Source organism: Phyllostomus hastatus, unplaced genomic scaffold, assembly GCF_019186645.2.
Source record: "Phyllostomus hastatus isolate PE091 unplaced genomic scaffold, TTU_PhHast_1.1 phas_contig_80, whole genome shotgun sequence".
In the NCBI taxonomy this organism is placed as follows: Eukaryota; Metazoa; Chordata; class Mammalia; order Chiroptera; family Phyllostomidae; genus Phyllostomus; species Phyllostomus hastatus.
Window position 1 is genome coordinate 14,016,185 of NW_025333960.1, and position 26,743 is coordinate 14,042,927.

Below are 26,743 nucleotides of genomic sequence, written 5' to 3' on the forward strand. Positions count from 1 at the left end.
AGAACAGCTGCCCATCACATGCCAAGAGTGATAACGGGTTAAAAAAACTGCAAAGTTTGGATCTTCTTCTGCTCTTCTGCCTCAGAAGCAAGAAAAAATGGAGAATTGATATTCAAAGGTAAAACTGTCTCCTTTTCTTTATATAACACATGCCTACAGCCATGCTACGTGAATTTCCTTCTTTCATTTTCTTGATAGAATGGTATACTTGCATATAATATTTCTGGCTTGTAATTCCAGACATATTAACAGGCTGCTGAACCTAAAGACTGTGATTTTTAACTCCTTTATTGTCTGTGCGGATTCTGGATGGTATGTGTCTTATATGTTTAATCTTCATTTTTGTTAATCTGGAGGAGCCGATCAGACAAATGCTATCTTCAGGACTCTAGACCAAACTGTTGTACTTTAGGTTAAGAATGGAATTATGAAAATAAATAGCATAGTGTCAGTTTTTACTCTTTCTTAGAGTGTTGTACAAATGTTAATTTATCAGCCCAGATATGCTCAACATAGTCTACAGGAGCTAAGAAGGGCAAGGGACACACTTGAGTCAATGCTATGATCTCCACTCCTTTCATAATATGTTGTTATGTAGTTTGGGGAAGGAAAAAAGGATCCTAATGATGGATGGATCAGGAATACTACATATGTGGAGTCAGACATAGGGGATTGATATTGCTGAGTACTTTAGAAAGCTGGCATCTCTGTTTAGATTGCTTGTTTGATAGAATGATGTGGACGTGGTAATTTCATGGGGAGCTGATCCCATAGATCAAGAGTTAGAAACCAGGGAGAGTGAATAAAAAAAAACAAAAAAAACAAAAAAAAACTTGGGTAAATGAGTCCACTGCTGTGGACCAAGGGAACTTGATTCCTCTGGGACCCCCAAGAGGGCACAGATACCTTCCAGAATTTCTGCCTGAAGGATGTGCAGCAAAAAGTTTACCCACTGGCTTTTGCCCTTGGTTGTGGATGGCTGCCTAGGGCATTACAGCCCCACATTCAGAGCTATGCTGGCACCACACAAGGCAGAAAGCAGAAAGTCCCTCAGTTGTCACTGGAGGCAGACACTACAAAGGCCAGGAAAGCCAAGTTGGCACAGAATGGTCTGTGCAGCTGTCACTAAAATCAGAGGTGGGCCAAGGTGATGTGATACAGTGGGCCAACATCGTCGCTTATGGTTCCTTCTACTTTATTTTATACCATAAAATAAATTACATTTTCCTCCTAAATGAACTGTCTCCAAGAAGAAAATATTTTGTTTTAAAGACACTAGAGAGATATCCACATGTTATAGAACCAGAGTGAACTCTATTTTCAAAACTAACTTCTACACCAGTAAATTTTCCATTTCAGACTGAGAAATGCCTCTTGGTCCACATACACATCTGAGACATTATAGAATTAGATTTGAAATCTGACAAAATTGTTGGAGTGGCTGGAGATAATGTAATAACATCTTACTATGCCTATACTTACTACTCACTGTATATTGTTTTCTGTACAGAAAGGTATCTGTGGATATACAAACATGTTGTACAACCCAGTTAGCAGTGTTATTATTTGTGTGAAATGAGTGACTTAAATTTGCATGTCAGAACTGATGTGCTGTGGATGGTCATCCAGCAAAATGGATTTAACACATTAAAGTGAATCAGAGGTTTGTTTGTTTATTTGTCTTTGGTTACAATAAGGACTGACATAAGATTAAAATAAAGTCAGGTAAAGGCTTCCATTGTGTTGTGACTTAGAATATCATGTGTTCAGAGGATGAATGTAATTGGTGACCCTGTAAGAAGCAGCTATTAAAATAAACAAATAACAAACATTCAATGAACATATTCCTCATAGAAGAAGTGAAAATGGAGGGGAAAAGGAAAAGGGCAACAGAAAGAGGCAGGAATGGGAAACCAAAGTAGTGGGAGATAGCCAGACCAAATACCATATCTGGGGTGAAGAGAATTGCTGACAGTAGAGAGCATATCTTAGAACAAACCACATCCTGAGCACAAAATGCAAACCGAGTGAATAGTTCCTGTTAATTAGCAGCATGAAAAATTCCTGAATTATCAAAGAAAGAGGAAATGACTGTACCTTCTCACCCGAACCATGCAATCACCTCTCTGATCTCATTCAGCTCTAAAATCCTGCGAAATAGAAGTTCTGATCATGTCTGCTCTTTGCTCAGAAAATATCCTCTGATGTACCAATTCTTCACTGTCCAAAATTCTTAACAAACATCTTAAACCTGCCACTCTTAAGTTTTCAGACTTATTTCTTATTCCTTCACTTACCAGTGGTCTGGACCACTGTTAGGTAATGTAAGTTCTGTGATTTCTCTTCCAAGTGATTTTAATGCAATGTGGTTCTCAAACTGAAATTAGTCTGGGATGAGGCTCAAGAATTTACATTTCTAACAAGTTCCTGGGTAATGCTTATCAGCAGGACCTTACTTTGAGATCCACTAAGAAAAACAAATGACCCAGGCTGACAATGCAGTTCTACATTGCACTTTAAGTCAAAGACTGATTGCAATACACGAGCTTACTTGCCAACTTCCCCATTATGAGAGGGGTTCTAGTTTAAGGTCACAGCCTGAGTCCTCTGATCAGATACTGTCTTAATATCATAAAATCTCCAACAGTAAACTTTTTGATACACTGTACATCCCCTTTTGTGTTATGGACTTTAGATACATAAATATGTGTTGGATGGTTAGAATGGAAGAGGGAGGGAAGAGAGATGGAGGATGGGATGCCTGGAGGACAAATGCACAGGTTTAGCAACTGAGGGCTGATTTCAGCAAGAAACTCAACTTCTCATAAAGAAACTGCTCTGGCATATGCCATTATTGTGTGAGACCATACTCAACATATAAGACATTTTATTAGGTGGGATAACACTGTGATTCAGAACCTGAGTGTCTGGTTATCAATAGTATTGTGTTCTTTAATAAGCAGAGCCTTTCACAAAGAAAACACTACTATTTGGATCAAGTATAATGGGGTGTAAGGGAGATGTCATTTGTATCAAGACAAATTGTTAACTTTACTTTATAAAAGAGCCACTGGGTATGTGAAGCTAGAAAAATCTCATCCATTTAATAAATTCCTTTGCAAATGTCTTTTCCTTGAGTTTCCACTTTGCAGCTGCAGCATAATTTGAATGTTTGTTCACATTTAGGACAATTGTGCCTTCTGGTTTTTTGCTTTCCTGCATTCAAATGTGCTCACATATCAACATTGCACATTTTCTCTCTGCATCTTTCATCTGCATACATCATCCCGTGATTGGCTTGGTAAATTTATCCCACTTTTCTTGCTAAAATAACTGTTCCTGCTGTCTGTTTTCTGCCTACTCTTTGATTTATTCCAGAAATTGGGCTCGATGCCTACTTTTAGAGCTCAGTGTGAAATTTGTTCTGTATGTTTTTAAACCAAGTTCCCACATATTTTTTCTGTTTTGTGTTCTGTAATGCTATAAACTTCAAAAAACTCATTATATCTATGTATTAGCATAAATAATAATGAAGGATGATAACATGAATCTTGAAAATTTACTTTTAAAAATTATTTCACATTTTAACTTAATAGTGAGACATTAAAGTTTTCATGTCTTGCTATAGCATGCCTGATGTAAAATAAGGACAGTGTTAATGTTGCCAGCAAGGTTGCTGTAAAGACTAGAGATAATCTAAAAAATAGCTAGTTCTTACACGCTTATGTGCTGAACATATTTAGGTGTAAAAACTTGTGCAGGCCTCTAAGCCAACCAGAGCCCAAAATATGGTTTTAGAAGTTAATGAAGATTGTGTTCTTCTTCTCCAGTATAGTACTACAAGGCTAAGCAGTTTTTATTTTAGACCCGAAGAGAGGGACACAGTTTAGAAAATGTATCCCAAATTTAGTCATGTGAGATTTACAAAACTAACTGGAAAATTCAGCATACTTTTTCATTTACACAGGATATTTGGTTCTATTCATTGCTGAAGATTACACATAGTAAACCAGTCCCTTTTTCCAAGAGTGACTCCTTCTGTGTCAAAGTATAATGTTAGCAAATTGTATTTTGTCCTCCATCTTGTTATCTAGACACAGTTTGGGCAGAAGTTAAAATAAAGATTCTTTAAGACAAAGATTTAGCCTGCAAAAATGTTCATGCACTTTTTATGCCTGATTTTAGTGAGTTCAAAGGTATTCCTTTCTTTCTTGTCCTACACAAACCTATTTTTATAGCCAATTAGCCCAATGTAGCCTTATCCCCACAGGCAAAAGAAATCAAATTTTTGTCAATAGGTGGTTCATTTGCTATAGGATTTGTGCAAATAATTAATTTTCCTGCTGCTTTTTGTGTGTTTTGGAGGTTGAATTGCTGCTTTGTTTTGGGCTAGCCTCAGTAATTTCTCAGCAGAAATTCAGAGCTGCCTACTTAACAGGAATATAAATCCTCTATGGGTCCATGTGTTTTGAGGTATAACTTACTACTTTACTCTTATTTTTTACATCAGAAGTAATTTAGGAGCTAAGAACTACTGGTGCTTTTCGAGTGCTGTGATCATTTCAGACATCTGTAAGATAACTAAAATTTAATTGTGGAGTGTTGTGTTTATTTGTCATGTCTCAGAAACATATCAGTGTCAAAATAAAAATCATACTGATGAGGCCGTTTCCAGCCCCAAGGAGACACACACACAGTGTGCGGTGGCAGAGTGGTCCACCCACTCAGCTCAGGCCTTCACAGCGGCACAGTTATTTCTGCACAGGCCATTCTAACTGCAGTTGCCATTTCTTATGAAGTCTCCTGTTAAGTACTTTCTGAAAGGAACAGAAATATTCTTTGTTGTATAATAATTTTTTTATAAAAGAGTATCAGTGGGTTTTATTCCAGTGCACATTTCTGAGTATTTGTTGCCACTCTAAGTATTACCCAAGGACAATTTACTAGGTAGTAAAAGGATGCAGCTTGACAAGAATTATAGGAGAAAATAAAAGGAGGGAAGGCGTGTTGGCTTTTATTTTGGTCTTGCTGTATTCTCATCATGTGCTAGAAGTTTTCACCTAAAATATCTTATTTGTACATAAAAGCTAAGTATAGAGAACATAGTATTGTTTCAAACATTAATACCAGAATTCTTTACCATTTCAATGTAATCTGGAATTTATCAATCAAATAAAGTACACATATGACAAAATAATTGTATTGCGATAAGCAATGCCTGTCTCTCTGGTACTTCAAATATTTGAGGACTTTGTTGGTTGTTGGTTTTTATGGTTAAAAACATGATAGCAAACATGTAATAAATAAGTATATGCCATTGTAGAGGAGGCATTATTTTATATTTACCTTCTTAAGGTCATTGCCTGAGCCTGAGAATTAAATTGATATGATTGAATAACAGAAGAAAAACACATAAATTTATTTAATATTTGTTTTCTTTTACCTGCTGTTTTTCAAGTGCCTTTGTCTCAAAATTATCCCTGTACCAGACTGGCATATTTTGGGGTGTCATATTCTGCCTTCCTTCACCAGGAATGTTTTAAACATTTCACCTGTTACCTCATTTACTCCTTTCTATAAACGATGAGAAAAAATATTATACAATTATGGAGAGAAATCATTAAATCTATTATCATAGTAGCAGATTCCAGGATATTTTCTCAATCACAGAGGAAGCTCACAACACAATTTGTTGAGTATGTAGCAGATATGAACAATATGCTGGCAAGCATATTATTGTTTGTCATTTACTGGTCAAGTACAGACTTCTTCATTCAACAATTGGAGAGTACCCACTCTACTCAAGTGCATGTGTAATATTTTTAAGTTACGTGCTAAGTCATATGTCAATTCTGAAATGTCCTCCCCATTTCACAGATGAAGAATCTAAGGTATGGGAAGTTAAATAACTTGCTGTAAAACACAGAGCTAGTATGTGGCAGAGCAGGACACAAACTCAGACAGTCTGCCATCTGAGCCATTCCACTACTGCATTATCTGTCGATACTGGTTATTTTACAGGTGGGAAACAAAGAGTTGGTCTTTAAGAGATAATTTAAACTTTTATATCAGGGGGAGAGAGCTAGAGATTAAATCTACTTTGTTAGGTTATATTTTGACCCAAGGATGCTGCCAATTTGATACTACTCTTGATCTTAGCCAAAAGGCCAAGAAGTGCTAGGACACTGCCAATTTGAGATTAACCAACATGACCCATGTAGCTAGACTTAGAAGAAAACAATTCAAACCATAAATTGAAAGTAGCTCTAAATGATTGTTAAATGTTTAAATAGCAAAAGCAAAGCAAGAATGACACAGTTTGAGTTATCAATATTACCTAAATTCCCTTTAATAAATAAGACCTGAATTATTAATCATGTTTAGGGCCTATGTTTTGAATAGGAGGATATCCACTGGTGTCTTACAGTCACATTAAACTCATTATTTATAACACAAAACTAAACTCATAAATGCCTCCCCCCATCTGCTCCTCACTCTTCTGCTGGTCTCTGTCCCCATCTGTGTCACCACTACCTACACACAAAATTGCTTCAATTAAAAACCTAAACCTGGGAATCATCTATGAAACCTCTTTGCCCCCCACCCTAAATTTGAATGAATTTATTGAAGTTTCATATTACCCATCTAATATTTTAATGCCCTAGTTGGACAATTACAGTCAAAGAGAGTGTGGAGGTCAGACCTCATGCTCTGCTGATATTTTCTACTGTGTTTTGGTTTCTGGCCACAGCATTCAATTCCCATGTAGAGTTTTTGTTGTTGCTACTGTTGCTGTTGTTGTCATTCGAATTTTATTGTTAATGGTAATGTTGGGTTGAGCATAAATATATTAATGGAAGGTCTACTGTAGAAAGGCTGAGAGGTTTTCTCTTCTCTATGAAGATATTGTGTTGTATATGTTGACAAATAGAGTGTTTTGCCTTTGGCACAGGCACTCTCAGCAGAATCGCACTCTTTAATTATGTCCCCTGGGGGAAAAATTGTTTCCTGTCAAGGCAGCTTTCCTAATCAAAGACTTCCTGAGTCCTAAGTAATAAGAAATTCAAATGTTTCTAACTGAAACGTATAGGGGGGCTTAATTGGGCATACATTTTAATCTCCTTTGGGGATCTAAAACTCTAAATGTTACATATTATAAAATATTTTATGAGGGACACGAGGAAGGTTTCACACATTTGATCCATTTTTATTTAAAAGAAGCAACTGGTAAAGAACATAGCATTGGCATTAAAAGCTTGAATAATTTATCTCTTCCTTGACTTTTAAATTACTGTTGCTTTCCTGCTATTTTTCTTATCATCATATTTAATGCACACTTATTTCTAGATATGGAAAGTGGTGCAGAGGGTATGGAGCAAGGTGCCGTGGGCAGGTAAACTGGGGGCCTGAGTTCCAATAGGATTTTAACATTAAGATGAACTCTGGCCCTCCAACGTCCCACCCCTAGGAAACAGTTATAAGAAGAATTATGAATTGAATTCCAGAGAAGACCCTCATCTAGTGGGCAGGAGAGGAAGAAGGAATTAGCTGGGAAGTTCAAAGAAAACCAGAGCTGGCCCTGGCTGGCGTAGCTCAGTGGATTGAGCGCGGGCTGGGAACCAAAGTGTCCCAGGTTCGATTCCCAGCCAGGGTATATTCCTGGGTTGCAGGCCATAACCCCCAGCAACCACACATTGATGTTTCTCTCTCTCTCTCTCTCTCCCCCTTCTCTCTCTAAAAATAAATAAATAAAATCTTTAAAAAAAAAAAAGAAAAGAAAACCAGAGCTGGACACTAATTTATTCAGAACTATTGAAATAGGGAAAAAGAGACCTCAGCATACAACTGGGTTCTATTCCAAATACACCATGGACAGGTGGAGATTTATAGTCAAGGATCAGGATGGGGGTCAGTGGGTGGAAATGGAAACATTGAAAGTAGGAGGAGATTTAAAGGATTCTTGCTGAAGGCAAATCAGGGTGATCAGATACCAGAGAGTAGGGGATGAAGAATTTAATTAGATATCAAGAGTGATCAGAAGGTGTGGGGTTCTCTCTGAAGTGACTCATAAGACTCTTGCTTCAACTGGGTGCTACAAGCTCAGCAAGGACAGACACTGATCCCAAGGAGTGGCGGGGAGGATGGGAGGGCCTAGAGAAGCCTGCCTACAGTTCAGAGGTTGCAAAGAAGGCCAGGAGAACAGGGGTGTTTTTTATCCTGAAAACTAAAAAGAAAGCTCCAGAATTCAAACTAGCAAATTGAATTAACATGGTCATGTCATAATTCTAAATTTAGCAATTTCCTTCAAATCTTATGTTTATTTTGTGTTTGTATAATTGTAAGTTGTGAAATTATAAATTCAGTCATCCTATCTCACCTATCTGACATGTCTGTTTTTAAAATATAGAACCACCATTATCTCAGTGTCAAAATCTTGAGATCATCTTTGGCTCTTCCCCCACTGCCTCCCTATTTACCCAGGCCCTTACTAGGTCTTGGTTGTTTTCCCCACTGCTGCTTTCTTATTTCCTCTCTTACCAATGTCCTGTCCTCCATCACCCTAGTTCAGGCCCTCACTGCCTCACACCTCCACCTGCAGTAGCACTCTTGCCAATGTTTGTACCACAGGCTAATCGCATTCCAAAATGCCATTTTGCCATCCATCCTTAGAGTAACCTCCCCAACATACCATTTCTGGTACCATTTTAATAGTTTCTTTTGAGTCCTTATATACCAGACACTGTGCTAAGTGTGCTGTTTCACTAAATTCCTCAACCAATTTTAAGGAGTGGGTGATACTATTCCTAGATTGCAAATAAGAAAATTGATCTTTAGAGAGTTTGAATAACTTACCCAAGGTAACAGCAACTAGGTAAAGAAATCTTTCTCCAAAATCTGAGCCCTGAACTATTGTTGCACAGTCCCTTCTGTGTCCAGGTATAGAAGAGACACAGGTGACCAGACTCCAGAGATAGAACTGGGTAAACTATGATGAAATTGGGAGAGATTCCATTGATTTCACCCAGTAGGCAAAAGTTTAAGATTTTTAAGCTGGAAACCGGAGGAAACTGATCAGACAGTGAATGGATTAGAGGGATGAGACTTTGGGGAGAAGCTGGTACACCTGTTGTCTCTTCCCCCTCATGAACATGTGCCATGAGGGCTTGCTGATAGCATGTCCTGTCTTCCCTACAGAGATGTCTTACTGCATTTCTCTGCTCCACAAGTCTCCAGTGTCACCTTCCTGGAGGAGGCCTGAGTCTCTCCTCAAAGTCCCTAGGGTGTTGAGAACCTGTCTGTTGTATACTGTGTGGTGATTCCCATTTGAGTCTCACAAAATTTTGCTGGGACTCACAGAGCTAAGTGACTTGCCTCTATAGATTTTATCTGAATCATCTTTGTGTTACCAATGCCAGATACCTAGTAAATGCCCAATAAATGTGTAATGACTACATCAATTACATTTATCTCTCTATATATTTATTTTATTAAAAAATGTGAAAGTCCTGTTAACATGTTTCTGTGTTCCTCATGCACCTACCAAAGTGTATTACCCCGAGCAAATATAAGTACTTGATTTATTATAACAGCTCTTCATTTTGTGTTGTTTACCTTGTTTTATTTTGAGTACAAGATACTTTAATTTTTCTAGTTGAGAAAGAGAGGAAAGAGGGTGATAGAGAAAAACATCAATTTCTTGTTCTGCTTATTCGTGCATTCACTGGTTACTTCTGATCAGAGATGAAATTACCAAACCTGGTGGTGCAGGATGACGCTCTAAGCAGCTGAGCCACCCAGCCAGGGGAGTGAGTGATGTTTTGCCAGAAACTAGTATAGCACCAGGCTCTTTTGGAAGCCCATTTCTGCCTTAGGATTGCAAGATGTTTACATGCTAGATAATTGTTGTACTTGGTTGAATGCAAATAAAGGTAGAAATAATGTTATCAATTTTTATTGAAACTTGGCTATGAAACAGGCTCTATGCCATGCACTTCATAAATAATATATCATTTTATTCTCCTAATAACCAATGCAGTAGGTATTATCTTTAGTCCCACTTTACCAGTGAGCAAGGAAGGCACAGAATTTAAATAATTTCCCAAAGGTCATACAGCTAGTAAGCGGTAGAGCTAGAATATGAACCCAGGCACCGTGGCTCAGAGGCTGTGTTCGTTCACTCAGCTAGCAAGTGTTTTTATACCCAGGTATACATCAGTCATAATTTTAGGCTCTAACAGGTGAGCAGTGAATGGGTACTCAATGATGAACTATATGAATTCTAGTCAAGGGTATTCACTGACTGATATATAAAACTAAAATTATTTTTTAGTGGTGATTGACTTATTTCAGTGAAAAAAGATTCGTTTAGACCATCCATTTTTAGTTTTCAGATGTTACATGCTATACCGATTTATCTTCAATTAAAAGAAAGCAATTGCAAAGTGACTTGGAAGTAGTCAATTATTGTTCAAGCTGCCAAGCTGCAGGAATTAGCATTCTAGAATCTGAAAAAATGTTAAGCCAGGAAAAAGAAATCATAAAACACCATTTCTACTGCTTTTGAAATTCTGCCAGATATTAGTAATTGTGTGATAATTTAAATTTTGGAATCATAAAATTTTAGAGTTGGATGGGAACTTCATGATCATCTGTGCCCACTGTCTACTTACTGCCAGAAATGTTCACACACATTTTTAGAACAAGAGCTTTGACAAATGTTTCTCTGACTTTTGCGTAGTCAATGGAATTTTTTACACTATTACGTAACTTCATGCCTGTGGCTAGTAATATATGGAGTATCTAGGCAATCCATCCCAGCTGAGTCTCTTGTAACTCTGTCTGGGTTTTTCTCACGTCTCCATTTTAGGAATCTGCTTGATACTAGGAGCTCTTCTTTTGGATACCATTTTGCATTATTCCCTAATCCTTTCAAGTGAGGGTAAGCAGTCTTCATCCCATTGGCCAGATCTACCCCATCTCCTCTTAATATAAAGGTTTACAAGAGCACAGCCACACCTGTTCTTCTGTGTGTTGTCTTGGCTGCTTTCGTACCAAAAAGGCAGAGCCTGGGTACTTGGGACAGAAACTGTCTGACCCACAAAGGCTAAAATATTATGATCTGGGCCTTGGAGAAAACACTTGACAACCTCTGCTCTAAACTACTGCAGCTCTTTATGTTTTATTTTTAAATCTCATTATTTCTCATTATATTCATCATATGGAATAAACAGTTATGGTACACTGAACTTAAACATGAACTTAAACATGGTTTGACATTTTTTTCATGATGGTTAATAAGTAATTGCTCTCTCTCTCTCACACACACACACAAACACACACACCGTGCTGGTAAACTAGACACACAAAAAAAAAGATCTTTGATTGTTTCTATGCAAAGTTTGAATGTCTGCAGTCACTCTCTACAAATGATGTAGTTTCATAGTATATATCTGGAAAAAAGACAGTGATATTTTTGTTATCATTTTAAAGACATTATTAATAGAGCACATAGGTGGGTGTGAGTGATTTCTTAATAGAATTTGATACAAATAAAATTTGAATGTAGTTTTTTTTTTTTCAGTAAACCTTTCTCCATGCGGCCTCTGCCCTCTTGTTACCTTTTCTCATGATCCTTCCCACTGCTACTGCCTCACTAAACAAGGCGGACACTTTTTTTTTACAGTTTTTGCAAAAAGCCACTGTCTTGCTTCTCCTGTTGCCCAGGTACTTTTCGGTCATTTTTCTGCTTCCAATGTCCTCCTTTAGGCTTTTGCTAAAATGTTATCATGTCATCAGAGCAGCCTTCCCTGACCACCCTTTACTGTCTATCTCACCTACTTTTGTGTGACGTTTTGACTCATCACAATGCATAATTCTTTCATCCCCCACATTCATGGTGTGTGTGTGTGTGCATGCATGCACAAGGGTGGCACCTGCTCTCTCTGCTGGAATATAAAATTCACAGGGTCACAGACTGACTTTGTCTTGTTCACTGTTTTTCTAGATTCTAATATAGCAGGGGCTCAATAAATAGTAAATATTTGTGTTGAAATGGCAAGACTTATTAATGCATATTTAAATATTGTTGGTATCTTTACCTAGTCCTGCTAACACCATTTATAAATTCATTTACTAATGGGTCATTTATCATTGCATAATCATTATTCTAGGTACTTTCTGAATACTTATGTCCCAATTCTTCTTCACCTGAGGTGGTATGGGTGTATTTGTGTCAGTGATGCCTTTGGAATTGACTCATTCAGAAAATTTAGGAAATAGGAAATAGTTATTTGCCTATATACTTTAGAACATTTTTTCACATCACATGGAACTTTAAGAAAAGCCTAAAAGGTCAACAGGGAGAAAAGGTATTTGATTTTATTGTAGTGAAATCAAATGAACTCTAATAGTGTAAATCACAGTTCAAGAAAGTTTGGACATGATAGAAAGGTAGTTAATAACCATGTTATTAAGCATTTCCAAGAAAATATGGTAAGGTATCTGTTTAGCATGCTCAGGACAGTGTACAGAATGTCCTGTTTAGTTATATAATAAATAATTCAAGAAAATACTGATTATATTGATTACTGATTGTTCAAACTAATTATTTACCTAATGGTTAAAACATTTGAATAATTGTTTTGCAGATTCTTATATCATTTCTTCAAACTACTATTTTAGAACAAGGAGGCTATTTGCCTAAGGAATATCACCTGTTCACAGAATTTCGTAGACTGAGCTGCATAGTCCTGACGCTCCTAAGTAAGCACGCCAAAGTTGACATCCAGTGGAACATTCCAATGGGTGGACTGGTCAGAGGCAATTTAAAACAGTCCACAACTTCCTATTTACCCACCCCCACCTCACTATAAGCCAGATGTCTCAGGAGAGGCTGCAGCATTCTTCATGATCACGGGCAACATAAGTCTACGAGAACCAGATTGGCCTGTGAGGATGATGGGTCAGTGCGCCTTACAACTCACTTCAGGATGCACCATTCTCACCCCCTTTCATAGTTAGGGAAAAGTAGAAGGGCTGACCAACATGACCCTATGCAATATTTATGCAGCAAAATAGATACAGAATGCTGAGATGTTTTTTACTGTAAGGGGTACTGTTTCTGTCAGTTAGCTGCATGCTTCCCCAACCCATAAAACATTTTTTGTAATACTTTAATTTAGTTTTATAATGAGTAGGTCTCCATGTATTCCTCTTAAACATACAGGAAATTTAAAGGCTCTATTTTTCTTCATCTCCAACTATTATGGTTAGTTTTTCTTTCTGTGGAACTTTTCAGAGGGACATCTTTGTTTCTTGGGCTGTATGCAATGATGAGTAATTTAGCTGTCTGTTCCTGTAGCCCTCACAATGGTGATTTATTAACTAGGCTTGGACAGCACAGTTGTGCTAACGAATGGCCTTAGATTACAATCCCACCCACCCCTCCCACCCCTACAACCCAAAACACCCACTGTTGACTCTATACACTCATTAACGGTATAAATTTACTATTTATTTTGGAACACTGAGAACAACATTTAGATGGAATATTTGCAGGCGTTTTGGAAAAGGTATAAGTAAAAAGACTTAATTTCCCCTTCCCCCCACTACTTACCATTTCATTTGCGTCTTTGGAGTACCATCATCTTTAGTGGCCCAAATGTCATATTGAAAATCAAGAGATCTCGCATTTGTTTCTAGCTTAATCATTGCTTCTGCTCAACTTTGGGCCTATATTTAACCTCCTTTCACTAAATGTGCCTGACCTTGGCGGTTTTGGGAATTAACTTGGACTTTTACCATCACGCTCCATTTTCCTGCCTCTCTGTGCCAGTGTTGTTCCCCTCTGTCGTGACGTTCCGTTTACTGGGGGCTTTCTTCTCTGCTCACCTGAATAACAAGAAGATTGCAGTATCATTTATCACACATTCACATGTGAAATGAGCAGTTACAGGAGATACACAATTGCCTTTAATGATATAGAATGCTGTTATAGAAGTTAGTGGTGTCCTTGGGGAAACTATTATTATGTAGGTTACAAAAGAAAGAAAAGTTCCATTAAAAATAAGGGTTACTCAAACTCAAAATGCTTTAAAAACCCAGTCTTGCTGTGAACTATTTTATTCATTTATTCCTTTTGACATCTGAATCTATTTTATACAGTCTTAAGCCATGTCAAATAAATTTTCTAGATGTGTTTCTCAATGTGTTTATGGTAATTGGATAATTTAAATTAATTGAAAGCCAATAAATTACTTATGCAAACATATATGTAATGTTAGACACTTGGCCAAACTTGAGGTAGATATCTTTAAAATCCTATCATTCGGGTCTTATTTTCTTACTATGTTAGAAGAGAAACTAGCAATAAAATAGGATTTTTAAATTAAGTATATTGGGGTGACATTGATAATAACATTATATAAGTTTCAAGTGTACAAGGGTACAATGTATCATCTGTATATTGCATTGTTTGATCACCACTCAAAGCCTAGTTTCCCTCCATAACTCTGACCCTCTTTACCCTCTTCATTTGCCTCCTATCCCTCTGCCCTCTGGTAACCACTTTTCTGTTGTCTGTATCTATGAGTTTGTAACAAAATAGCATTTTAATATGTTTTTCTATATTATAGCAAATATGTGATCCTCACAAACGTGCTCAATTATTATTTCAGACAATACACTTTTTCTGAAAAACCATTATCAAGGCAATTGCTAGTGAGTATGCAGTTGTGGCCATACCTGTTTTGCTTCTTGAAATCAATTGACATTTTTGTCTCATCAGTGAGTCAGCGAAATGTTTCCAAATGCTTTCTTTACTGTCATTTCTCTGAATGTGACCTCCTCCTTGTACTTGCTTTTCCTCTGCCCCCTTTTCCTCCTTGTACTTCTCCATCCCCCATTTCTGCACTGGAATCTGGCTAATACTTACAAGAAGAGTGTCAGTGCCCTGAGATGTCCGGAGGAAGAGATTCAGTAGTTTTTTGGTTTTTTTTTTACTGGGAGCTAATCTATTTTCTCAGCTATTGTACCATATCCTGCTTTATGAAGAGGAAAGGTAGACGGGTCCCTGGCAGCCCATATTGGTGACCAAAATTTCCACCTTGTTTATATGTTCAACTCCAACGATGTCTTCTCATTCCTTCTGAAAGGATGTAATTGGTCCTAGAAATTTAAACTGATATCACAGTGTTCTAGGTCAAATGACTAGGAATTCAAAAGTATTATTATGCAAATTTCTGTATTTGAAGTAGTACTGAAAGGCTGCTGCACTAAATATCAAAAATCAAATCAAGGCAATTCTGGATATTCTGTTATGCTATTTTTTATTATGAGTGGAGAAAGTTATCATTAATTGGGGATAGCTATCTGTGAAGGTTTTATCCTTTTTAGAGGTCACCTTTGAAAACTTTCTTTGATATCTATATATCAGGTTGCTGTGATTTAAAAATTAAAAAGATCTTTCAGCACTATATGTAACCACCATTAGAGTACCAGGGTTGCACTAGCGATACAGCACAGCAGACATGTGTGTGTGGGGAAAGCCTTCTTATGGTTTTAGGGACAGTATACATCATTAAAGATATCTTCCCAGAAGACAGGTGTCCTTTTTTTCATCACCATTTGCTAATAATATAAATGCATAGTTAAAATATATAGATATATACAGATATGCTTTATATTTACACTGTACATATGTATATTTAATAACTTGAGTTCATATACATACACACATACATTACATTTGAACAACTACATAAAACAAATAGGTATGCAAGTGTTTGAAAATGTTATACAAGTAATCTATGTATTTGTGCACAGAATTTAACAGGTTAACCCCAGGCAGACTCTTTTATGAGCTTTGTATTTTACAGAGAGGTATAATATAGAAGTTGTCCCTTTGGAATTGTGAGCAAATGAGTTTGTACACAGCTGAAATTCCTATTGTAATATCTGCACTTAAAGGTAGTACACAGTTAGCTCACATACAAAGTGTTTAATAATGGTAGAGAGATGCTCCATATCCATCTTTGCAATAGCTTTTATTTATTTTTTAATAACTTCCCACCCCCACTCATGAGAGGATTCACTTACAAAAAGCTGCAGCTGTGTCTCCTCTCTGATCACTAACTTGCCCAGGTGCTTCTAATTGCGGGCTTCCATCTAGAAGCCCGAGCCCAGCTGTGCTGGGATTGATTCCTGCCACACAGGAAGCTAAAGAGCAATTCTGAACTAGGTCAGAAAACTGCCTCACTCATCAAGTCTCACCAACTCTGGCTGGTGCCCTTGTTTCCTTCTCTACTTCTGCCTTGTCTCTTGGTGTTTGTATTTCCCTGACCTGGTGGCTCCTGTCACGCTGGCCCAGTAGAATTTGTGGCATCAACCTGTGGACCCAGCTCCATGCTCTGACTTTGGGACAAGTGTTCGATCCCAGATTAATTCATAAAGAGCAGTAAATCTCTGACCAAGAAATAAATAAATCTGAATTTAGTTTTACTGTTTGGTCAAAGGTCATGCTCTGGACATTGATTTTTGTTTTTAAGTTCACAGCTTAGTCTTCCTGGGGGTTACCACACATTTACAATCCACATAGACCTGGCTTTTGAATCTCCATTATATTCTAGTCCTATTTCTGCACAGTTAGATACGGAGACTGGGTCTTTCTCTAATATTGTTCAGTCCTCTGCAATTTGTTGCAATGTGATTTGAGACCACTGTCTTGTCACTAATGATTGGAATGCTTCTTTCTTTGGTCTAGCCAGTTCTGTATCAGCTATGATTCAGCTCAGGTATCATTCATAAGCCTTCTCTGACTTCCTTCTCCATCCCACACTCCCACTACTAGGCTGAGCTAGATACTCTATTACTATGCTCTTTGGTATGGCCTGTGTATTTCTTAAACATGCACATTGACTTATATTATAATCATTTATTTACATATCTGTCACCTCCTCCCCCCCCACACACACACACACTGGTCTGTGTCTGCTGGTGCCAGGTACAAGTATGTGCTTTTAAAATGTTTCTCAAGTGAATGAATGAGTCTTAAGTAAGATTTGCCTTCTTTTGTCTTACAACTACATACAATAACTGACCCTTTGCCTTTATCCTATATACTGACCTCCAAGCTTCATCCAACTATCACTAGCCCTTGCAGGCCATTGTCTATACTCTATGACATTTGGCCGCCAAACTAGACTGTGTGATTACTTGCCTGGTGCCCTATGACCTGATTCCCATGTGCTTTGTTGTGCCCATTAACTCTGGCTAGTGATGGCTGGTCTCCAGAAGGATCTGTTGAAAATTCTACTGAAGTTGACAGTGACTAAATGTCTGAGACAAATGCTTTCTCTTTCTCAGGCTGGGAAATAATCTCTATTAGGGTAATACGGTTCTTGTAATCTCTTAACATGACAAGCCTTGACCTTCCTCCTTAAAAGGAAAATTAAAAAAGTATTGAATTAATCACCTTTAACACCTTTAATGGAGCTTAAAAGGATACCAAAATATTTTATAGTGAAGACATGAAAATTCAAGGTCATTATTTCTAAATGAGTAGAAATGGTGCCAACTGAAACCTCTGCCTGGGGTCAAAAGCCATTTTGGACTGTGTGAGCCAGAGGGTCTACTCTGTGATTGTTTCTAAATACGGGACCCTGAATGCCAAGGATACCCCTGTCCTGAACCACACCAAAATTCTAAAATCTAAGCAATTGCTTAGTTAATGAGAAGTATAACTACTTTTAGAGACAGTATTCAAACATTTTCCCCAATAATATTACATTAGTAGTATTCATCTTGGAGGCAAAAATCAACCCATCAGAAAGATGGCTTGTACACAGCTTTCTGTTGGGCTTTTGCCCAAAATCTCTGTGAGAAGTTGTGCATAGACTAAGGTACCGAGGAAGAGGGAGGGCAACCTTCACGTGTCATATTCCCAGAGCAGTGGCTGACTAGGCTCCATGGTCACCCCCAGAATTCTTAAGTCATGATCTGTGCAGTCACACCTCCAAGTTATTTCCTTCACAATTAAAGAGTAGAAACAGCATTTCTATTTGCTCTGCCCACTAGGCACGTAGGATCATTTGAGGATGTTAGGTAAGCATTACTTAAGATGATCATTTTTGATATGTTCCTGCCAGAACATTGTTTTGCTCCCAAATTATGAGTATATTTTAACAAAATCTACCCATCTTTTTTTTTCTCCAGTTCATTTCAGGGATTCTGCTCTTGCTGTTTCTGGAATGTCTTCAGGGTCCATCCTTTCTCACTCTCAGGTCTCAGATTTATGTCTTCAAAAACTGCCTTCCTTCAGGGCCCTAACTCAAGTTCCCTGGTCTCCACCCCACTGCTCCCCACCCCAGCTACAGACACGTTCTAGCACACCAGCCTGTTTACTGTTTTCAGAACACTTGTAATAACCTGAAGTCATCCTGTGTGTGTCTGTTTATTAGCTGTCTGTCTCTCCTCCAGCCAGTGCCATTAGAATGTGAATATTGAGAATGAGGAGCATGTTTAACTTGTTCACAATTTTGCCTTTAGTTTCTCTCAAAGTACCCAGTCTATTGTAGGCATGGAGTGCATATTTAAGGAATGAATTTTAAAAAAGAAAAATAAAGGGAAGGAGTAGGATAAGAGAGATAAGGAGAGAGACAGAGAGGAAGGAAAGGGGAAAGGAAGACAGGCATTATGAATGATTTGTATGCATGACTGTGCACTTTAAATTTGGAGGAAATGGAACCTGTGGAAATGGTGGCCAATTACTCTGCCATTTTTTTTATCTCATTTTTCAGGAGAAATCTTCAGATCTCCCCAGCTGCATTGAGCACAGATCTCATTCCTACCTGTCTATCATTGCTCAACTGACACTGTGGATTTTATAAATACCAGTTACCTCTCAGTGATTCACTTCAAGATTAAACTGTGGATGATAACTATGAAAAGTCGAGAGTCATGTGAAATTCTCCTTTTCATATTGGCTTTCTGTCCTGATATGGATTACGTACAGAGCCTGTATTGTCTAGATTGTTTCCTTTGTGGTGAAGGCTTTAACTTCAGCCTTCCCACAGTCAGTGACACCCTCTGATGACCTGTAACAATTTAATTGGGAATTCTGATATATTTAGTAGCAGCTCACTGCTCTTTTTAACAACTGCTAACATACTCTGAAAGGGCTTAATTTTATGGGTGTTTTTCAAACAACTAATGGTTTTTAAAGGTCTCTTAAAAATAGCCTTATAATTAATCTTCATTAGTTTTCAGTCAATAAATATTCATTTTCAAGATAGTGCTTGCATTGAAGAAAATCCTTCAGTTAATATGAACCATTATTCACTATATTTCCTCTTATTAATTCAGCCAGCTGCCTCTGCTGTCAAAAGATTTTTTTTGTCAATAGCTTTTTTACTTCAAAGAGATACTTAAAATTTAGTCATTGTATCAAACAAAGAATAGGTGCATATGTCAAGTAATTTCATCAATGAGAATTTTAGATATCCAAGTGATGTCTCGTTTCATAGGAAATCTTATCAAAAGCACAAGTCTCATCACATTGTTATTGAATTAAAATACAGAAATGGAATATTCGCAGTTTAATAATGATCCAAATCTTTGTGGGTAGATAAGCTACTACTCATCCAGATGTAAAATAAACAGGTATTTTAAAAGTACTTTTTCTGATGAAGAGTGAGAGTTAGAAGTCAAGTCTTGGGTTCTAGTCTAGCTCTGCCACCAATCACTTGTAAGCTCTTAGAAATTATCCTCATTACATATCCTTATTGATAACAACACCCCAGCCACTGTCCAATGATTACAAAATGCTGTTATAATTTAATAGCATTGTGAAACATAAAATGCTATTTAAATATAAACCAATTTGAGAAGGTATGAGCTTTTCTATGTCCTATTATATGCTTATTATTGGTAACTCCATCATTTAAAATACTGAAATAGTTATTGGTATATAAAACCATGTATGAAACTAAAAGAAGGTACTGTCTTGTCATGCAAAAAAAAAGTTATACAAAAGAAGGAATCATTAATTGTACATGTGTTATTTATGATGCAAAGAAAACGATAATTTCCAGAGTAGAAGAGTAAGGCTCACTGCAGATTCTCTTCACAATAAGCAATCACTTAACAGGATACAACAATTATCTTTAAAACAACCATTTAAAGACAAGTGTCTTAAAAACATAGAGGAAATAGAGAAATACTCATTCAAGAAAGATCTTATTTAAGGCAAGAGTCTGTAACATTCAAACTATGACCTCACTTTCCACACTGTGTTCTGGGTACTCTAATTCAGCAGGCACAACCCAGAAAATTGGGCTCCCTCTTTCCCCCAGCTCCCAGCCTGGGGCCACAGTTTCACCTTGAGAGGGACAGGCTGCTACCATCCCCATCTGTTCCAGACCCATTTTGTAAAAGTTCAATTCCAGGCAAGCATGACTAAGAGATCCAGGGCTCCTTTATTACACCTAAAGTTCCATTTGTAGAAACTCTACTCAGGCTCAGCAAACTGAGAATACTTGTGCCCTGATCACTCTAGCCATAGCTCACATGGAAGGCCCAGGTTCCACCCAAGGAAAGGCAAGCCAAGAAGATGGGGGCCATCTCTACCACTCCATCTGCTGGTGAGGCAGGTGTCACTGTGGGAAAAGTGAACCCCCGTGTTCTGCCCCAGCTCTCGTATGGTGATACAGAGCTTCTGCCAGAGGAAGAAGTAGGTCTCCAGAATGATGAACTCCACAGCTCTGGCTGAGGGGGCTGACTTTTTTAGGAACACAGCATGGAGAGTTTCATACCTAAGGACATTATGAAAAGCAATGAACATCTTGGGAGAAAGCAATTGAGAGGGCACTCATAGCTCCATGATACAAGCAGGAATAAGCCAAATAGCAGAGCGATGAGAAGTTTAACAGAAACAGTGGAAAGAGGTAGCCAGAAGAGCCCTCCTGAGATAATGGTGACCAGAAAGGCTGGTTGCAAGTACTTGGCTGCACTCGTTTAGGAGCAATGAGAACTGGATGTGGACAGACTGGGAAACATCCCTTACATTCCACTTAGATCAGTCATCAAAGCACAGAAGCCTCCCTGGTGCTAGGGGTTTCACCAAAAACTGTCTAAACAAAATCTTACCATGGCCCAGAGGCAATTCCTAGGAAAGCAGGCTGAAGAACAAAAATCATACCTGTCCCTGGCAGTCTGAAAGACTGTGTGTATGCCTAAGACTGCTCCTTCTCAGAAGTTCTGGGAGAGGAGAAGTCCAAACTAGCAGTCCCTGATTAAATGTGGAAGCAACCACATCAACTACTTAAACTGTAATCAGAGCCTACAAGCCAGACACGCATCACATGGTAAAGAGTACAAATATACCTGGTGACAGAACTTAAGCACAACTTTTGACAAATAGGTGACTTATGCTGTAGGAGAAATCCCCAGATAACCAGGCTACATATAAAACAAGAAGCTATGAGGACTGGGGGAAAGAGATTTCTAGTCATTAAATATATAAATGACCAAGAAAACAGCAAGAATGGGGCAAGCGGTCACAGTATGCACAGTTGCTACAATATATTACTCACAATGTCCAGTTTTCACCAAAAAAATTACAAGCCAAGAAAAATGTTACTGTGTATTGGTTTGCTAGGGCTGCCATACAAAATATCACATACGGGTAACTTAAATAACAGCAATTTGTTTTCTCAAAATTCTGGAGACTAGGAGTCCAACATCAAGGTATCATCAAGTTTAGTTTCTTCCAAGACCTCTCTCCTTAACCCATAGTTGGCCATCTCATCTGTCTCCCATGTCTTTATATGGTCTTTCCTCTGTGTGTGTGTATTTATCCTAATCTCTCCTTATAAGAAAACCAGTCATATTAGACTTGGGTCCAACCATATGGCCTCATTTTATCTTAATTACCTATTTAAAGTCCCTTTCGACAAATACAGTAACATTCTGATGTACTAGGGGTTAGTTCTTCAATGTACAGAGTTTAAGGGGGAAACAATTCAGCCCGTAACAGACCCATAAACAGAAAAACATGAAGGAAATAGAAACTGTTTTTAAAGGTGCCCAGAAAACTGACTTAGCAGAAATTATTTCAAAGCAGTCATTATAATTATGTTTAGTGAACCAAAGGAGAGCTTGTCTAAAGAATTGACTGAAAGACATGATGACTGTGTCATAAAAAATGTCAATAAAAAGAGAAATTATAAATTCCATGGGAATTCTGACTTGAAAAGCACAATCACATAAATGAAAAAATGATTAAAGAAGCTCAGCAGGAGATTTGAGTTAGCAGAAAAAGAGAATCTGCAAAATTAAAGAGATCAATAGAAACTATATAATCAGAGCGGGGAGAGAGAGAGAGCGACAGAGTGTGGGGAAATGAATGGCACCTCAGAGGAATGTGGAGCACCATTCACCATACTAATTTACATCTAATAGGAGTACCAGGAGGAAATATGAAAGAGAAAGATGCAGTAAATACACTCAAAGAAACAATATCTGAAAATTTTTCTATTTTTGATGAAAAGCATTAAGTTACACATCCAATAAGCTCAGTAACTCCAATTTTGAGAAGCACAGAGACACATACCTAGTCACATAACAGTCAAAAGGTTGAAAGACCAAGAGAAAATCCTGATAACAACAACAAAGAAAAATGATTTATCATATATAAGGAAACCTCAGTAAAAGTTAAAAAAACTGCCAACTAAGAATTTTTTCTAGCAAAATTATCTTTGATAAAATGAAGTTAAAATACAGTCTTGTATAAACAAAAGCTGTTTGTTGACCTGACTTACAAGAATTACTAAATGGAGGTTTTGGGGCTGATAGTAGACCATACCAGAGAATACTTTGAATCCACATGAAAAAGGAAAGAGTACTAATAAAGGAAATTATGTAGGTAAAAATAAAATTATAATTATAAAAGTATAATTATTCTCTTCTCATCTCTAAACTTATTTAAGAGCAAATGAATAAAACATATGCATAACATGGTATTGTTGGATTTATAACATGTATAAATTCAATACATTTCACAGCGACAGCACAGAGAATGTAGACAGGAGCAGACTTGCGGTGCATAATGAAATGGCACCAGTGGTAGCTCAAATCCACCAAAAAAAATTGAAGAGAACCAGAAATAGTATAGAAAGATTAATGTAATTAACTATGTAAATATATGTAGTTTTTTCTCTGTTTCTTTAAAAGGCATACATTCTATAAATTATATAAGTTATGTAATTATAAAAATAGTAATTGGTTATATATGTATATACATATACACATAGATAGTAACAATAGAATGGAATGGAATAGAGGTATATATAGTAAAATTTATTTCACTACAATTTTGTATAAATCTGAAGTAGATTTTCACAAGTTAAAATGTACATTGTAAGCACTAGATCAGTAAACTAAAAATTATACATACATGGAGGGACTCCCCCAAAATCAAAGTTATCTTCTGAAGGGCAGCGCCCTTGTAGTACAGGCTTCCCTCGCTAGGTGAGTGTTTTAAGAACACATCTGTATCAGTGTACCAGCTGGCATTGTTGTGAGAGGCTACATTTGGCATCAGTGAATTTTTTTTAACATTCTTCCATTCTGGTTGCCCATTTCATGATGGGTGATTTATAAGCACACCCACCCACATCCCTCTGGGTGTTCAGCAGTTTTTGACCAAACATAACCTCACCCATGTTTCCCACCCACTCCATTCCCTCAATCTTGCCCTGAGCAACATTTTTTTTTGTTTCACCAGATGAAAAAAATCCTCATGTTTTTCCAGTGTGGAAGAGGTGAAAAGCAAAGGGCAGAAGCATCAAAAGGCATGTTTTGAGCAGTGGAAGAAAACATCTTGAATGGTATATTGCATTAAATGGAGAGTACTGAAGTTTAAACATGTAAGGTAAATGGAAGGTGACTGAAGTTTAAACATGTAAGAATAAATATACATAATTTTTTATAAATAAGTTCATTTTGGGTCCCCCTTCATATATAAATAAAAATAAAAATTATTTAAAGAATAAAAATTAAAAAGAAAAGAAATAAAAATAAAAAAGAAATAAAAATTATTTAAAGAATATATTATACTTGAAAATATCCATTTAATACAAAGAAAGCTATTATTAAGTAAAACAAGAATAAAACAGATCTGAGACATATAGAAAATGAAAAAGTAGAATGGCAAGTAAAAATCCAAATGCTACAATAAAATATTAAATATAAGTGATGCATTCAAAAGACAGAGATTATCAGATTGGATAAAGTTACAAATCCAACTATATGCTGTGTGCAAGAGATACACTTTAGGTTTAAATATACAAGTAGGTTGAAGATTAATGATGAGAAAAGATATGCCATTCAAACAGCAATCTAAGGAGAATTGGAGTAGCTATATTAATATGAGACAAAATAAATAGACTTTCAAACATAAAATGGTGCTAGATATAATGATGAATATTTCATAATAATATAAGAATCAGTCCACAGGAAGATATAACAATTATTAACATATATGCACCTAAGGACAGAGTTCCAAAACACAGACAGACTTGATGAAACAAAAGCAACAGAATTGAAGGACGAAATGGACAATTGAACAATAGGTAAAGACTTCAGTACTCTCTCTTTAATAATAGATGGAATAACAAAACAGAAGATAAATACAAAGTCATAGACTTTAGCAACAGAAAAAAACAACTAAACCCGTCCGTCCAACACTCCACTCAGCAGCAGCAGAAAAAACATTTTTCTGAAGTGCACATGAAACATTCCCAAAGACAGACCATACAGTGGGCCATAAAACAACCTTCAGTAAATTTAGAGACTAAAATTATGAAAACTACTCTCTCTGACCATAATGGAGTTAATTAGAAATCAACAACAAAAGGAAATTTGAAGGATTCACAAATATATGGAAATTAAATAGTACATTCTAAATAATTAACAGGTCAGATCATGTGGGTTGCAAAGGATGATGCTGGCCCCCCGCCCTCACCCTCTTCCAGCACAATCATATCATCGCCCGGCTCCCCTGCCAGAGATTAGGGGACGGTGTTGGTGTGGAGGCTCGAGGCTGAGTTCAAGTTCCTGGCGTCCATCTTCTACAAGAACCATGAGAAGTCCCACATCATTAGCTGAAAGCTGGACAAGCTGCACTGCCAGTTCCTAGTGCAGCTGCCAGGCAGCATGGCCTCAGCACTCATGCTGCACTGCAACGCAAAGAATCTTATCCATCTTCTTCATCAGTATGGTTTGTGGGCTCTGATGACCTAAATCTGACAATGGTTTTGGAGAGTCTAAAAGATACTAAGGACAAAAGTAGCTTTGTCAGCAACTGAAGTGTGACATGTGAGTTCTGCAGTTTATATGACCTTCTTTAGTACCTGGATATTGAGATGCAACCATGGCCCACGGGTCAGAATAGGAGAACAGAAGAAGTGACTTTCAGAAGAGAAAGAGATGGCTGACAATATGTTAGAAGACTCAGCTCACCGTGAGATGAAGGAACAGCAATCTATTAGTGGAAAAAGTCCAAGGATGAAGAAATTAGAAAAGAAAATTTGGCAATATTAAAGAAAATTAGGAAGACTCAAAGTCAAGACCACCTAAATGATATGGTGTCTGGATCTGTGCAAGCTTAAGATAAACTTATGGAAGAGCTCAGGGATATATACAGGACATACAGCTATAAAACAGGGACTTATTCAGTGGAATTAATAAATGGCAGTTTATGTGACTGGAATGTTAAACTTCAGAAGGTCGATACTGATAGTCCTTTGCACTGTGATCTTCAGATCTTAAAAGTAAAAGAAGGCATAGCATATATTTTGCTTAACTTCTCTTTTAAGGATAACTTTCCATTTGATCCTCCATTTGTTTGAGGCGTATTACCTGTTCTCTCAGGAGGGTACGTGTTGGGTGGTGGTATGTTGTGTATGGAAGTTCTCACAAATCAGGGCTGGAATAGTGCCTACTGGACAGAATCAGTCATCATGCAAATCAATGCCACCTTAGACAGAGGCAAAGCCAAAATGCTGTTTGGAGCAAATACTTATCAGTGTAATGTAGCGGTAGCCCAACAATCTTATAATTCCATTGTACAGATATATAAGAAAAATGGCAGGTATACCCCTCCAAAGGAAGATGGCTAAATATTTTGACTTTTGTGTTTGGACCCAGTGCTGCTTTAAAGAAAATCTTTCCAATGTGCATACATTTTTGAATGCCCCTCTAACAGCACTACCAACGATATCTTAGTGGATGATCTGCCAACTGACACCCTGTATGCATTATAGCCTTCTCATTCAGCTCATTTTAGGTATCTTGGACTGAGTAGTGGGGTCTGTACTGTATTTTTATTAATAAATACATACACTGGCCACTCCTTTTTTATCTCTTTTCTTGAAAAATGAAATCTTTAAGCAGGCAAGTCAGCATCAGATTACTGAAGTTGGGACTTTAGGGTAACTTCTCCATGATGATCTCATGCATTATGAAGATTTGCAGTATATTCCATTTAGAGCCAGTAAAGGCTTATTTAGTGTTTAATATTGGTTTAGAAAATTTAAAAAGGAGAAAACTGTATTTGAACAATTATTAAAATAAAATTTAAAAAAGAAAATTTACAGTCTTCTAAATCACAATATCCTTTTCAGATTAAAACCATTTTATGATATTGCCAAAATAATAATAGGAAACCTGCACAACAAATTGTTAAACA

The 26,743-nt window shown here is 37.2% G+C and overlaps 1 protein-coding gene and 1 pseudogene across 5 annotated transcripts in view; both read left to right on the plus strand.

The window, feature by feature from the left end:
* DLGAP1 (DLG associated protein 1) overlaps positions 1–26,743 on the plus strand; it is an 861,456-nt gene that overhangs the window by 328,036 nt on the left and 506,677 nt on the right. For 4 of the 5 annotated variants that reach the window (XM_045849790.1, XM_045849791.1, XM_045849787.1 and 1 more), the window contains exon 3: positions 3–118. The gene's annotated coding sequence lies outside the window, so the exon portion shown is untranslated. The remainder of the gene's footprint in view (positions 1–2; positions 119–26,743) is intronic. The other variant, XM_045849788.1, reaches the window with a different exon arrangement.
* LOC123826339 lies at positions 20,606–26,174 on the plus strand (annotated as a pseudogene).